Source organism: Ursus americanus, chromosome X (assembly GCF_024610735.1).
Source record: "Ursus americanus isolate L20-20 chromosome X, mUrsAme1.1.p, whole genome shotgun sequence".
NCBI lineage: Eukaryota > Metazoa > Chordata > Mammalia > Carnivora > Ursidae > Ursus > Ursus americanus.
In genome coordinates, this window is record NC_142164.1 from 88954316 (window position 1) to 88970550 (window position 16235).

At 54.5% G+C, this 16235-nt stretch overlaps 1 protein-coding gene across 2 annotated transcripts in view; it reads left to right on the forward strand.

The window, feature by feature from the left end:
- The window catches only part of BCOR (BCL6 corepressor), a 112606-nt gene that overhangs the window by 27617 nt on the left and 68754 nt on the right, over positions 1 to 16235 (forward strand). The window contains exon 1 of one of the 2 annotated variants that reach the window (XM_087859982.1): positions 3668 to 3803. The exons of the other annotated variant lie outside the window; for it this stretch is intronic. The gene's annotated coding sequence lies outside the window, so the exon portion shown is untranslated. Of the gene's footprint in view, positions 1 to 3667; positions 3804 to 16235 lie in introns of those variants that run through there. 2 annotated transcript variants of the gene reach the window in all.

Consider the following 16235-nt stretch of genomic DNA (forward strand, 5'->3'; position numbering starts at 1 on the left):
TTGATAAAGAAGAGAGTAATTTGTGTTCTTCTTCGGGCCTGAAAAGATAATTATGTGTCCTGGGAGCTTGCTCTTCTCCTGGCTGTTTAACAGACAGTCTGGATTCTCTCGTTCTGGACCAGGAGCGCTTCGGACTTCCAGCCTCCTCCTCGCTGTCCCCTTCCTTCTGTCGCCACCCAGCCATCACCAGGTCCTTGGGTGGGCCACAGGGCGGAAGGGTTTCTGTCTTGAAGCCTGGTGGTGCCTCAGAAGACCTTGCAACTCTGAGTCTGGTAGCAGGCATTCGCGTTTCTTTTACTGTGTAAAGAATATCCTGAGCCATTGGAATTCCTTTTCCATCTCCCTGAAAGCTTATGCCAAGAGCTCCCCATGGGGCCTATGGTGATGGATGTCCAGAGGGCCAGGGGTAGGAGCCATCATGGTGGGAAGAGTTGAGTGCTTGCCCTCAGGACTCAGACCTGACCCAAACCGAAATGCAAACAGCAACCCCCAAACGCAGCTCCATCCACCTGGTCTCTGGCTCAGAAACAAATCCTACCCGCCCCCACCCCGCAACTAGTAAAGACTGGGGAGAGACCATTCCTTCGGCCTCCCTTTAGCTCGACTCACGTTCCGTACAGTGAAGCATACCAGGAAGCTGAGAGGCATCCATCCACTACTCCTCACTTCCCCTGGCACTGGGCTCGGCTTGGCTGAACTTGCCGTTCCTGTCTTTTTAGAGGAGCTGGTTGTGTTCCCGAAGCAGGATCGCACTGCGCCGCCTCCCCAGGGGTCCTCAGCTATTGATTTTTAATATCCGTATTCAATATTGTGTATTAAATATTGAATCCATGCACGAGAGGATGTGATGCAAATCACCAGCCGTGCCTGAGACTTTAATAGTTGTTTTATTGCCCGGAAACCACAGTTGGACGCAAGGCATCCTGCAGCCGAGGCTGGGGGCGGGGATGACAGGCAGAGAGGAGAGCCGAGCAGACAGCGGAGCCAGGCCTCCCAGAGCTACAAGGCCTCTGGAGCAGCCGCAGCTGAAGGCATGGCCAGGCACTGACAGCTCACCCCTGGGCAGGTGGGCTGGGGGCCAGCTCTCGGGCTGCTACGGAAAGAGTGGCCCGCTCCGTGAGACCTGGGTAGAGGAAGAGGTGTGGGGCTGTGTCCTTCCTTCCTGGACTTCTCTGATGGGACTGCATTCCTGTTCGGCCATCCCCCTTCCCCTGCACGAGGATCTTCACCCAGACACACACACACACACACACACACACACACACACACACACACACACAGAGCTGTTGAACAGGAAAGTGAACTTGGGGGCAGGAAACGCAGGCCTTGGGCCTCCTCCACCGCTCTTAGCTCTTATGACCTCGGTACAGCCTCTCTTAACCTCTCTGGGCCCCATTTTCCTCCTCTGCCAGTGGGGGTAATGCTATCTGCCTTACCTCCCTCGCAGCGTGGCAGTGAGGCTGGGGCAAATGATATAATATTCAGGGAAAAGGCTTTTGTAGACTGTCAGGCCCCACGGTAGGCAGGCTGAGGGATTAGTGTTGGCTTTCCCGTTATACTCCCCCTCTCCCGCAGGCTGTGTCTCCCGGGCTGGCTTCTTTCTCTCTGGCATGAGCCCCCTCCTCCATGATGGGCTCCTCGCCTCTTCTCCCTTGGCCACCTCCACTTGGTCTCTGGGGCTCCTGGCTCGGTGTGGCTCTGAGCTCAGACTAGGCAGTCAGGTTTCGAGGACGCCCAGCGGGAGACAGGAAGGGCGAGAACAACTCTGTTTGTGGTGTGTGTGTGTGTGTGTGTGTGGTGGGGGGTGGGTGTAACTAGTGTGTACAAGGCCAACAGCCTTGGGAAGGCTCTCTTCTCCGCTGGAGGGAGGACAGGCGTGCTCCGAGGTGGCTGCCCTGGGCTGAGGCACCAGGGTTGGTGGGGTTGGGGGAAGCAGTGAGTTGGGGCCTTTGCTGGCCCAGTGCAGGGGTTGCTGGGCTCACTGTGCGGGCAGTGGGAGGGAGTGGCAGAGAATCTGAGGCTGGGGGCCTCTTCGCCACATTACACTGTTCCTCTCTGAAGTCCAGTCTTGATTCCCGCTTGTTGGAAAGTCAGGGCATGGGGTTTGCCCTAAGAGTCTTAAGGTCGGGAAGCCTGAATGTTCCTTGGGTGGAGGGTGGTGGCCCTCCAGCGGCCTCCAAGTCAGGTAAACAGTTGCCTGAGGTCCCCAGGGCGGAGACACGAGTTCGACAAGGGCCGTGCTCCAGCCCTGAGAAAGTACCAAACCCCTCTCACCCAGACCTTTGTCTGGGGCTCTGGGAGTGGCAGAGACCAGAGGGATCTCTATTAGTTTAAGACCACCCCGGGTCCGAGGGAGGCCCAGGCTGACTCGCCAAGCCCGCTCAGGCCCAACAGAGACCAGCTCTGGCAGTAGGCCCCGCCAGGAGTCTGCGTCCTTGTCCCCCGGACGCGTGAACGGGGGTATGCCAGGCCGGGCCTGGCTGCGCACGCCTCCGCGTCGGGGCTTCTGCTGCTGCCTGCGTTTCCGGGTCTGCGGCTGAGCCTCCCCGGCTCTCTCCCGCCGCTTTGTCTCGCTGCCAGCTCTTCGCCTGTCCTCGCCAGTCTCCTGGGTCGGCTGGTCGCGCTCTGCCTCTCCAAGTGCATCTTGGCATTTACGCTGCCTTGCTCTTTGCGCGCGTGTGGCCCCCTTCCCTCGGCCCGGGCTCAGCTCGCCTCTTCCCACCGGCTAGTTGACACTGCCGTGGGATCGCTGAGAGTGTCCACTCCTCATGCCCCCTCCCCCGGCCCAGGCCGACGTGTCCGGGGGCTCTGCGACCTCCGGGACTGAAACATCCCGAGGTTCTGGTTTAGCTCCACCAAAGCAAACCCAAGAGGGTCGGAGTATCCCTCACTGCGTTCCCTGATGCTCCCAGCCCTAGGCAGCAACTGAAGGGGGGCTTAGATGAGACCTACTTTGCCGAGTTAAGGGGGAACTCTTCAGCGACGGACCTCGCGCAGTCTGTGGCGTTCTGCGAACTCTCGAGACTGTAAGCCGCCGAGAATTTGACTACAGGGTTCTGCCTCTGACCCGAAAGTTGGCCAGACGTGTGGGTCCGGGTAGGGGTGTCCTGAGTGCGTGTGCCTGTGAGGATCGCAGGGACTCTCGGTGCATAGCCGCTACAAAGCGGGGGAGGGGGCACTGGCCTCGGGCGCTCGGACTGGGGGGCCAGCCAGGGGCCTGAGAACACCCTAGGCTGCGGGACAGGTGAAGACACCCTTCCGAGCCCGCCCCCTCCCCCTGGGCCCCGCACACGGTCGGCCTTGGAGGCGGAAACGGCGTCCAACTCCTTGAAAGTAAACTTGCCGCGAGGGGAGCGAAGGAGGGAGGGGGCTGGCGGGGGTGTCTGCGTCGGGAAGCCTTGTGTCAAGTTTCAGCCCCTAATGACACTCGGTGGCAAGGTGCCAAGGCCCTGGGAACGGCGGCAGGGGGAAGGGCCGCCGGGGTCGGGGTGAGAGGGACCGCGCCGCGGGGCCGGACCCGCGAACCCCGAGGCGCACCGCGCGCTCTCGGGCCGGAGGAGGCCGGGGGGCGGGGGCGGCGGGCGGGGAGGGGGCGCTCGGAGAGCCGCCTGAGCGGAGAGGAGCGCAGGCATCTTCCGCAATCCATTCATGCACTGAAGCGCGTGCAGAGCTGCTGATCGCTGCCATTGTTACTCGCGGGCGGTGTGGGAGCCGAGCCTCCACTCTGGCGAGAGATAAATGGCCTCTGACAGCCCCTCCTCGCCAAGAGAGCTCCTCGGATTTCACCGCGCGGCGGCTCTCAGGTCTGTGCCTCTCTCGCTTCCCGGTGAGAACCTTTAAATCAGCCTCCCGGCCCTCCCTCCTCCCCGACGCTGCCCCCCGCCTGCTCAGGCCCCGGCAGGGCCCCCGGGGCGCTGCGCGCCGTCTCTGGCCCCCTCCCCATCTTGGGGGGGGGCAAGGTGGGGAGCTCCGGGAGTACCCGGGGGCCGCGGGGGGAGGCGGCTGGCGTCCCCAGCCCCGGGTCCGCACCTCCCCCGGAGCGGAGCCCCGCGCCCCGCCTCCGCGCCCACAAGATGGATCAGGCTACCGTGCGGAGAGCGGGCTGTAAATATTTAAAAAGTCTCTCGCGCGCCGGCGGTAATGGCTTTCGCAGTCGGAATGTGTGCTAGGAGAAGAGAGGAAGGGCGATGTGTGTACAGTGTTGCGAGGTGGGGGAATCGTTCCTGCGCCTTCCCCACCGGGTCCGGGGTGGGCTGCAGGTTCCGGCTGCCCGATTTCCCGCCCTCCGCCTCTCCACCGTCGCGTCCCCCGGTAGCGTCAAGAACGCCAGTCGATAGGGAACTTGAGCATGGAAGGGCGACGCAGGCCCGGACGAGGTGACCTGGAGCCACTATCCCCTTCGGGGTCTCTCAAGGTCCTAGGCTGCGACTGGCTAGAGATTCCCCCGTCCAGGTCCTCTTCTCGCTGGTGCACGGGGGAGGGGGGGGGGAGACGCACAGGTTAGAACCCCCCTGAGTTCGGGCAGTCGCTAAAGCCTGGGCCGGGGTTTCTGCAGCGGGGGCCTGGGCCCTGTCTGTGCCTTTGCTCCCCTCCGCATGCCTCTCTTAAGCCTCGATCCACTCTAAAGGAGAGCCCTTCCCCGCACCCCCCCTTTCTGAATCTGAAAGTAGCTTTGTGGCTGCTGGGACAGAAAACCTGGGAGGAGGCGACGCGGAGATATGGGGTGGGGGGCGGTGCCTAGCGCCCAGGCTTAGTGGAGGTCACACGTGGATGTGGAGGGGGATCATTGGCTTCTCTGGCGAGAGTGGGCCTGGGATCTTTAAGGCCGAACCCGGCCGGATGGGAGAGGTGGGGGAGGGGGCATCCCGTCTTCTCGGCTGGGAGAGGCTTAATGGGCCCACCACAGGGTGTGTGCCGGGTGAGGCCGTCGCCTTGGCCAGCAGCCCCTCCCTGGCGGGGCGGGGACGCAGAGTTGCCCAGGGCTGGGGCGGGCCGGGCGCCGCGGGTTCTCCAGGAAGGTTGGAAGGGTGCGCGCCCAGGCTGGGGCAGCCCCCCTGCACTCCTTCGCTCCTCCCGCTCGAGGACCGGCCAAAGTGTGGGTGCTGGCGGCGTGTCAGGGCGCGCCAGGGCCGCTCTCTGCGTTCGAGCGCGTGGAGCTCCCGACTCCCGGCAGCTCCGCGCGCACTCCGGTACCAGGGGCTCGTGTGGTGCCCTGCTCGCTTGTTTGTCTCGTGTGAGCCTCGTAAACCGCCCTGATTTATTACCCAGACTAAATGCTTAATTTGTGAATATGAAACAGATTAAAAGGGGCGGGGGGGAGGGGGGCTTGAGGTCGGCATATTTTAGCAATCAGACCAAAGCAGCCAGGCAGATGTTTCAAATTTGTCGACATTTTCAGGCTCATGTGGAAAGCCAGCCAGAATGGTCAAGAGGTCTTCTTCCTTCAACCTGAGAACTTGGCAGTGATCAAAAAGGAGGTGATAAGTAGCTACAGAGAAAAGACACCGGAAGGCAAGGAGTTAACAGGCTGAGCCCTTCACTTCCAGGATTGGGAATGGGGTTGGGGGGTGGCCCCCGCTGAGAGCTGGTCACAAAGGCAAGAGAGGTCCTGGCTGAAAAGGCTGAAGTCCCAGAAGCCAACTTTGAAGAATAAAGTAGAGGGTCCATTTAAAGTTAATTCAGCAAATAAACTTGATTGGCGATAAAGCAAACAGGAAAGATGGAACCGCCAACTGAAAATGGCCAAAAGACAGTGAAAGTAGTTGGCTGTGGCCGAAACATGTGCTCGTGCCTTTCGCCAGGCAGGTCCCTGCAGCCGGCTGCCTCACACAGGCCTCACCCGAGCACCTTCTCCCTTTTGAAGAGCCCTCGTGTGAACAGGGGATGTTTTTTGGCATTTGTCATTTTTAGGCAACTTCACACGTCAAAGGCAAGCACAGTGTTCTTTTCGGCTCCCTGGTTGCAGCCGCCCAGTGAAGCAGATACAATTTCTATAAATTGGCCTTCTCCTCTGGGTTTTGATTGATCATCACCATATGAGATTATTGAAAGTCTAATGTCTTATTTCACTTTCTCCAAGGGGTGAGGAGGGGAACAGTTTATTGGAAGTCAGGCCACATGAAGACTCTGGTGTTTGTGCAATAGTAATTTCCATTAGCCTGGGTAGAGATCTGCCTCCGGAAACTCTCCCAGGCATCTCCTGCCGGTTCCTCCAAGCCCCCCTCTCCCCCCCACCCCAGGTCTCAGCTTCAGTGGCTCACAGGTACAGTACAAATTAGAGCCTTCTGGAGCCTTTGTCGTGGTAAGGAGAACATGACTGTTGACTACAATAAGGCAGCACGAGACTCATTTTTTAAACATATTTATTATAACTCAAGAATTCCCTCTTGAGAATTGTTTCCCACTCCAAACTTTTTTGTTCCCCTTTTGCCTCGATACCATCTTTCATTTTATTAAAGTTGATTATGGTTCCTCTGCCTTGTCCTCAGCCAGACAAAGGCTTAGGGAAAGTCAGAGAACGTGTTAATTATATGTTTCTTGTAAACCAACTTTTCATTTCCCCCTAACACATTTAGTTGGCTTGGTGTTTAGTTTAACACTCAATTGCTGCAAATATGCTGCTTAAAAATGCTGTCTTTATTAAAACAAATAAATGAATGCAAAGACCTTTCTAATTTCAACTCGCGTGGGCTAGAAACAGAACAGAAAATCGAAATCGAGAGCAAGAACGAAGGAAAGGCAGCGGGGAAGGGAGAGAAAAGAGACCAGGAAACACACACACACACACACACACACACACACACACACACATACACACACAGTATTCCTTCTGCCCTCCCTCCCCCAGCCATGTTAAACTGGTCCATACAATTGTCCCTCCCTGTGCGCCCTGCAGCTCGCCAGCCCTCCTGGATTTTCCATCACTTGGCGCCTAAGGCAATCATTAGCCGAGAATGGACAACCTCTACCTTCTGGCAGCCCATCACTTACCAGGGGGGGGGGGGGAGGCTGGCTGCAGGCTCCTGTGCAGGGGCTGGGCCCCATTTGCTCAACCTGAGAGGGGTCCTTGGTTCTTGCCCCTGGGTGCATTGGTGCCTAATTAAACTCTATCCAGGGCAACCTTCGCTAAATATACGGAGGCTGAGAGGAAGCTGGGAGGGAAAAGGGGTCATTACCTGGGCAGAGAGAGTGAATCTTCTGAGAGGCAGGAGGACGGGATCCCTCTGATCACACCTTCTGTTTACCCTCAGCAAAGCCTCTGAGTGCACATTAGCTGTCTTGCTGAAATCAAGGAGAAATGGAAATTAGGAAGGGGAAGGAAAAAAATCCAGAGCCCACAGATAATGAAACGGGGCCTGTGTCACCACCAGGCAGGAGGGAGGTCTACCGTAGCTGCAAACAGACAATGCCGGCTGCAGAAAAATGAGTCGGGTGCCCTTGTGGCATTGGAGTTATCGCTCATGTGCCACGGCCCGGTCGCACGCGGGAGCTGCAGCTGTGTATATAAATGGCTGTGAGGACGGAAAGGAACGGATGTGTCAGGAGCCCAAGGACCAGGTGTGTGTTGTGAAGCTAAACAGACTGTGGAAAAGCAGGGGGCGAATCCTCAGCCGAAGGCCAGGGACCCCCTGAAAGACCTGGGCCCACGCAGGATCCAAATGGCCCAACCTGGGTCATGGTCACTTTACCCAGGGCCGGCGAATGGGAGTGGATGCACGTGTCATAGAACAGTCGAGCTACCAGGGCTTTAATTGAGCCCCGCTTTAACCCAGCTGAAGAAAGCAGTTCAGAGGGTAAAAAAAACAAAACAAAAAAAAAAACAAACAAAAAAACCCCACTAGCTCAAGGTGACCCATTACTGGCAAAAGTAAGACTCGAACCCAGAGCTCCCTGCTCTGGGAAACGGAACCCGAGCAGGAGGCTGACTGGTGGTTAGAAGGAGATCCAGGGTGCTCTTGGTCACTGCAGAAGCCCAGTACTTTAGTCATTTAGCATGTATTAAGCACTTGCTGTGTGCAAAGCACCGCTCTGGGTGTATAAGGCCCAGTGCCAGTGCTGTGAGCCCTCCAAGGAATGCACAGGGGAGCCGCAGTCCTTTCTCTGTGCCTGGTAACAAGGGCCTTAAAGGACAAGGGGCGAAGGGGCTGGAGAAGGGAAGAAAGAAGCCGGGCACTCGCAGGGGTCTGCTTTTATACGCAGCCCACAAGGAGGTTTACAGCGGGGCAGTCTGGTTGTGCGACTGCTCTCCCAGGGGTGGAGGTGCAAGAGACCTCTGGATCAGGCCCTTCACCTCACTCTCCTTGCAGGGCCTGCCGGGAGCATGAGTCTAATGCAAATTGGGAAGCGCTCCTTGCAGTTCTCTCTTTTGCCCTGGACAAATAGAAGAGTGTAGCTTATCCCCAAAAGCTCCTGGACAAATGTAGGCTCTCTGGGGGAGCCGGTAAGGGAATACTGCCTCCCTTAACAAAACAAACCCGAGATTCTCCAAGGTTTAGCACTGGAAACGGAATCTCCCAGCAGAGAAGGGGAGCCGGCTTAAGTGCCCCCACTCTGTACCCCCTGGATTCCACCTGCCCCTTGGGGCGCTCACAGTGTGATCACAGGTGCCCTCCCTGCAGCCATCTGGCCTCGGCCCAGCCTCCGCTCTTGGTTTCCCTAAGCAGAGGCGAAACATGCTGGAACCTTCAAAGCACATTCCTAAACACTAAGGGAGATCTGCGGGGAAGTGAAAACAAAGAGGCCAAGGAGCGCTGGAGCAGTTCAGCTTACAGAGTCTGTGGGCCAACAGGGCTGGCCCAAGTTCAGTCAGACTTCCTGGCTGGGGGCCAGCCGGAGCTGGCAGCGTGCCCTTTCCAGCCCACCACTCAGGCCTGCGTTGGCCCCCAGACCTGGGCACACCCTCGCACCCAGCCCAAGCCCTGGGAAGCCCTGCCGTCCCTCGGTGGCCCTCTCAGCCCACCCTCTCGCCCCTTAGGGTGCTTGTTCCAGTGCCAGTCAACGGTCCCTGGGCCCCTTAGCCTAGAACTTCCCAAGAGTGAGTGCGTTGCCAGTGGGCCAGCCCCTCGGGGTGGCCCAGTGGGTCTGGGGGTGGCCCAGGGCCCCTGATGGGTGACTTCCGGCCTTGAGCAGCCATCTTGGGCAGTGGTGGATACTCGGTCACTGTGGACCCTGGTGCGCCCTGAAAATAGCACGTTGTAGGTGCCGACTTGCGATAAGTGTGACACCCAGGCTCCAAGAAGTACCCGCATATACAACGGGGAGGGCATCAGGCTCATGGCCCTTTATGGAAGGTGAGCACTCATTCAACACCTAGCCCCTCTTGTTTATCGGGCGTTGCATTTGTGGCCGTTGGGGGTGGCTGGGGGAGACCCCAGGCCCTGGGCCCCTCCTTAGAGAACTTACAATCCCCCCAAGAGAGATGAGCCCCACATAGCCGAAAACCTCACTGTGCTCACACTAATTGAAACCAGGGGAAAGAGCCGCCCTTGGTTTTCCCCTCAGGCATATATTGTTCCAGCCAAAGGGCGGATGGCGTGCTTCTGCCCACTTTCCACAGCTGGATACCCAGACTTCCCCCCAACTCTGGGCTGCCAACCTGCTGAACGGGGACTTGGTCGCGGGGAGTTCTGTGCCCTCTTTCCTGAGGTTCCATCCAGACAATGTCGCGTTAGGGGCAGATGTTAGGGGGAACACCTGCATGTGCCCCCAAATTCTAAGGCTAGATATCAAGGGTGTATAGAGGGAAAGTAAGCACCACCCACCCCCTTCCTCGGTCATCCAGTTTGTCTCTCTGGGGGGGTCACTGCTCCCCAAATTCTTGCTTACCCTCCCCGAGATCGTCTATTAAGGCTAATTCTTTTAAAAAATTATTTTATTTTTAAAAACCCCAAACCCACAGAAAAATCGAAGGAACAGTACAATGAACACCCATATAGGAAGGCAGATTTTCAAAAGCGCTATATTTATTCAACACGCCTACCCTTGGAAAGAATTCAAAACCCCTTCAAAGATCTGAATTAATTTAACTTTATCTTCAGATGTTAGTTAGGAATACTTTGCCCTCGTAGATACGTCGCTTGTCCATCCTTCCTCCCCACCCCCCACCCTCAGCCCCTAGCCCCTTGTCCACGTGTCTTGTTCATGGTGGGCCTTTGACAAATCTTGTGGGGTTCAAACAGCAAAGACCATGCAGTAGTTGGCAGGGTGGAGCCACGACTGCCGGCTTGGAAACCTGGCTCTGCCCCCTGACTTAGCTGTGCGGCTTTAGGCAGTTACTCTTAAGTGCCTCACTTTGCCCCTCTGTAAAATGGAGGGTAGTAATACGACAGATTTCAGAATGTTGGGAGAATTCAATTGGTGGATGGACAGAAAGCACTTAAAATAGTGCCTGGTATATATATATATATATTTATATATATATATATATATATATATATATATATGTATGTAGGTGCTTAATAGGTACAGGGGAGGCTGGACACTGAAACACATTTGGTATCAACTTTGTTTTGGTGATTGCCCGTGAGTCATTTGGCCCCAGGTTCATTGGTGAGGGCGAGGGAGGCCCAAGGAAACCGGGAATGCAGCTGCATAATCCCGCCCCCCCCAGAGAATCGTCCCAGCCCAGCTGTGCTCTGAGCTGAGGCAGAGTGGCGCATACATGACAAGGCTTTCCCGTGGACAGCTTCCACACTCGTGGAGAGTTTCTAGCCGCGCTTATTAAAAAGGCATTTGGAGGGAAAGTCCCCCCGCCCCCCATTTTCTGGTCTAGCTAGTCGCTGCTCTGCTGATAGAAACATCTTCGGAGAAAGAACTAGCATTTACTTGAGGGACAGAGCCAGGAAGAGCATGCCTGTCTCTGTCTCTCTCCGTTTCTCTCTCTCTCTCTCAGGGAGTTTGAGGCTCACAGAAGGCCCGCTTTGGGCCCAAGGTGAGGGTCGGACAGGCCAGCGGGTGCTATCCCAGGAGTCCCCCTGTCTGATAAGCCAGAGAGGGTCTTATGGACCCTCAGACAAAGTTGTCCCAGATGCTCTTCACATAGGAATGGTTGAGTGGTGGATGTCTTAACAGCCAGAGGCAAGAGAGGACACGGGAAAGATAAAGAAATTTGTTTAAAGGTATACTTTGCTCTGTGCTATAAAATACTGTGCCTAATGTTAGGCTTTGACGGCTGTAATATCTGACCTTGACATTGTAGTGTTTCTGCCATATAATTTAATTAACGTGTGATGCTGGCACGATGCCAGAGAGTCAAACGTTCTGACAGCTCTTGGAAGCCACGTAAGTCCCTTTGAAGTTCCCCCTGGTGAACTAGCACACAGAGAAACCCCCTAAGGTTGAGGACAGCCCCCGATACGCGGTACAGAAATTTAGCTGCGTTGTGGTTACACTGGATGGCACTGGCCAAGCTCCCTCCCAACTCCTTGTCCGGGTTCTAGAGGCCTGCTATGGTTTGTGAGGGCCCCCACCACCGTGAGTGGCTCCTGGAGGACGAAAAACTCATCCCTCATCAGGAACAACATGAGGAGGTCTCCCGTTTGCAGATTTTTTCCCCCCAGATGTTTTCTTCTCCCTCCACTTTGCCTATCACCAAATCATCGAGCTTCATACAGGAACATAAATTAGATAAGGGGTGTATTAACTAAGGACAAAGAGGACCATATACCTCCATTCTGCACATAATTAACCCTTACTATGCTCCTACCAAGTCTTTGGGCATTTATAGCACAGAACAAAACAGCATCTTGGCCATTCATAAAACTTCTTTTCACTGGAGAGAGAAAAAGAAGAAATTAACGAGCACAAATATGTACGTAATACTTCAGGTTGCGATAAGTGTTATGAAGAATTCAGAAGGGTGGGGCACCTGGGTGGCTCAGTTGGTCAAGCATCTGACTCTTAATTTCTGCTCAGGTCACGATCTCGGGGTCATGAGATCGAGTCCCAAGTCGGGCTCCACGCTCGGCATGGAGTCTGCTTGTCCTTCTCCCTCTGCCCCTTCCCCTGCTTGCTCGCTTGCTTCCTCCCTCCCTCCCTCTCTCAAATAAATAAGTAAAATCTTAAAAAAAAAGAATTAAGAAGGGTAGGGGACTAGAGAGAGGTGGGGTGTTCTTTGAAATGGTAGACTGTGCATTAGGAGTCTGGGGTTGACAGAATCACGTGCTTAGGTGGCGTATCAGTCAGTGCTCGCCCCAGTAATGCCGTATAACAAAACACCTTAGAACTTGGTTGTTTACATCGATAAGCATTTGTTTCTCACCTCTGTGTCTGTGAGTCACCTGTGGGTTAGCTCTTCTAGACTGTGTTCCATTGGGCTTGGCTCCAAGTGTGGGTTGGGTCCAGTCTCCTACATGCGTCTCTCATCCTCCATGGGCGAGAGGACGACCGGGGCCATGCCTGGTGCGTCCTACTCTCCAAACTTGCACTCTGTTACTTCTGCTTACATTCCATTGGCCAAAAGACGGTCTGCGGCATGACATCAATGGGATGGGTGGGAGGTACACTCCACCTCTAGCTGAATGAATTGCAAAGTCACGTGAAAAAGGGCGTGGACACAGGGTGGGGTGAAGAATTGGGAACAGCAATGCAATGTGAAACAGATGGTTCAAACCCCAACTATGTATCTCTAGCTATGGTATTCATATATACAAATACGTATATCAAATGATAGAACCGCCTTTGCTGGAATCTTCTGGTTTAGATTAAATTTAAATAAATCCATGCAATAATTACACATTAGCATCCCTGAGGTGATTTATTATGGGACCAGAGGCTTCTGGTCATGGCCACAAACCTCAGAAAACCTGGGAAGATGGACCACAGACCATCCCAGTGCTCAGAGAGAAGACCATGATACAGACCTTCCTTCTTGCCTGGGCTTCCCTTGCAGGTGGGAAAGACCAGAGGAGACCCCCGGATCCAGCAAGTGTCCTTGCTGGCCTCTGAACGTATCATGGAGTGACAGAAATCTGGAGTAGGCCCCAGGAGGTGTCACATGGGGCCTCACGGTACTACCAGCTAGACGTTGAGTTAGTCCCATTGGCTGTCTAGGACACGTATTCATGTGTTCGTTGTATAAGGGCATAGGTCAAAGATTCCAGAACTTTCTTGCAGCTCCTTTCCTCCTGGCGCGGTCTTCCCTTTCTCATGAATGCCATCCTTGAATAACGTGAGAGGGATCCCTGAGTGTCTCTTCAGAAAGTGATGATGTTTAACATCGGGCCTCTCTTCAATGAATTCCTCCAGGGCTCTGCAGTCAGCCAAGTACTGGAACCTGGCCCTTCCCTTTAGGAAGGAAGGCTTGCTGTTCAATTGATTCCGATGGCTAATGGAATCTAATCGCCTTTGGCCAAAGCGATTCCAATCCAAGGAATCCACTGTATAAAAACTTGAGGTGGCAGCATCAAGATTTCCATCCTGTAAGCAAAGATCATGGAGCCCAGGGGCAGATGTTTAATGGTGGGGCCCCATAGGGATTCAGACCATCTCTTATTTGGGAGAATCCGGGCCCGTCACCACAGGTGTACGAGGTGATCCATCTCCTGTAACTAATCCTAGCCTAGAACTGGAAGGGGGGCCAGCCGGTTATAATCACCTCGCAGACCTGCCGCCGGTGTGCGGTGCGCTGGCCCTACAACTCGGTCTCCGATTCCACTGGCAACGTTGTTCGATTTAACTGGGTCTATCTTGAACTTACCCGTCTCTCAACCTCCCTCGGCTTTGTTGCTTTGTCACTCTCAGTGTTAAATCTCTTCGCAACTCTATGCCAGAGGCCCTTCTGTGCTTCCAGCCTCCTTCCCCATTAGATGATGATAATGACGGTGGTGATGATTCACTTTTTGTCGAAGCAAACTAGCTACACGGAAAAGCACACATGCCACTAGTGCACGGCTTGAAGGCCACACCCATTTAACGAGCACCCAGATCAGGAAACAGAACATCACCAGCACCCCAGAAATCAGTTCGTGCCCCCTTCCAGGTACAATGGCCCCAAAGATAACTGTTGTTCTAACTACTTTTATGTGTGTATATATATATATATATATATATATACTTTTTTTTTTTTTTTAAGTAATCTCTACCCCCAACCCCAAGAGCAACAGTCACACGCTCCACCGACTGAGCCAGCTGGGCGCCCCTGTTGTCCTAACTGCCAATAGCATTGATTGGCATTTTCTGATTTGGGACTTGATAGAAACAGAATCTACAATGTGAGCTTTTTGTATCCTGCCTTTTTGTTCCACATCACGCTTATGAATTCCGTCCGCAGTGTGTCTGTGTGGTTCGTTCATTCTCCATGCTGCGTGGCGTCCCACTGTGTGAAGACACCACATTTTATTTATTTGTCCACTGTCCTATTGTTGATGGGCATCTGGGCAGCTTCGCGTTGGAGCTTTTGCTGATCGTGCCGCGATGAACACTTGCGCACCTGCCTTCTAGTGAAGAGATGGCCACGTTTCTGCAGGCTGTATGTATACCCACAAGCTGTATTGCCGGGGTACAACTTGGGCCTCCGTTCAGCTTTAACAGTGCCAGAGTTTTCCAAAGCAGTCGTGCCAATTCGTACTCCTACCACGGAGAATGAGAGTTCTCCTTGCCAGCACTTGGGATTTTCTCTTTTTCCTTTTAGGCATTCCAGTGGACCCTATTCGATTTCAAAGTAATTTCCTTCCTTGAAAATTCTCCCAAGTGTCTCCCATAAAACCGTCATGGGGGAAATGTTAGCTGATGCCCTGGGACCTAAGCGCCTGCGGTTTTCTTGTACTTTTCAGGAAAATCTGAAATGTGGTCCTTGATCTTTATTTTATTTTATTTATTTATTTATTTATTTAAAGATTTTATTTATTTATTTGACAGAGAGATAGCCAGCGAGAGAGGGAACACAAGCAGGGAGAGTGGGAGAGGAGGAAGCAGGCTCCTAGCGGAAGAGCCTGATGTGGGACTCGATCCCAGATCGCCGGGATCACGCCCTGAGCCGAAGGCAGACGCTTAACGACTGCGCTACCCAGGCGCCCCGGTCCTTGATCTTTAAAGACGGTAGCTTTTGGAAACAGGGAAAATAAAAAATCTGGATCAAACTTCAAGTCCCAGCTTCCCTTCCTCCAGTCTGGTCCCCCTCTACACTGGTTGCCACAAGCCACAAGCACACTCACCAGGCGGCCCGAGGTTTCCCGATGCCTACCCACGCCCTTCTGCCTACTCTGCCCTTCAAGGGGGCCTCAGCTCCTGCCCCCCCCCCCCCAGAGTGATCGCCCTCCTCTTCCTGACGCCCGGCTTCAGGCGTACTTCCTTCACAGAGCCCCACGCAAACTGCTGGCTTAAGTTTGATCGTCTCAGATGTCCTTGTGCTCATCGTCACAGCACAAAACTTGTCATCTGGCCTCTCTGTTAGATCTTTAGTTCCTTGATTCAGTTGTACGTTCTTAGATGGCAGGGACCACAGAGCCTAGCAAGGGGCTAACGCACAAGAGTTGTCCACGACATTAGGGCCCAGAAAGTCTGACTAGCATCAGATGAGCACATATCATGAGAGATTTCCTAACACTGCGTATATTTTGAGGAAAAGCTCGTGGTCCCCTCCGACGGTCTATAATAGCTGGGCTGAGCTTCAGGGCCCACAGGCTGGCTCACACTCTGAGTGCTTCAGTGTCACCTCCGGTGTCCGTGTAGAACGCAGAGTCCTGGCCCCGTGCCTGAAAAGTCGGACTGAGGAGGCCTGCGGTAGGGCCTGGCATTCTCTACCTTTTTTTTTTTTTAAGATTTATTTATTTTTATTTGAGAGAGAGATAATGGGGGAGGGGCAGAGGGAGAGGGAAGGAAAAGAATCCCAAGCAGACTTCCTGCTGAGCACGGAGCCCGACATGGGACTTGATCTCACGACCTGAGCTGAAACCCAAAGTCGGACGCTTAACCAACTGAGCCACCCGGGCGCCCCTGGCATCCTCTACCTTTAACACCCCCCACAGCTGACCACAGCCAGGTTGGGAAACTAGTTGGGTCTGAAAAGAATGTTCTCTTCTAGAAAATGAGAAAATGTCGGAGGGTGTGGGGAGAGGGGGCTGTGATGGAAGGTTTTGGGCTTAGAGAGATGGTGTTTGAGTCTCGGCTCTTTCGCTTACCACCACGCGTGTGACCATGGGCAAGTTCCTCGACCCCTCTGAGCCTCAGTTTTCTCTTCTGTGAAGTGGGAACAAACACCACGGAGCTGTTTCAGTGCAACGAGTTACCAGGGATTT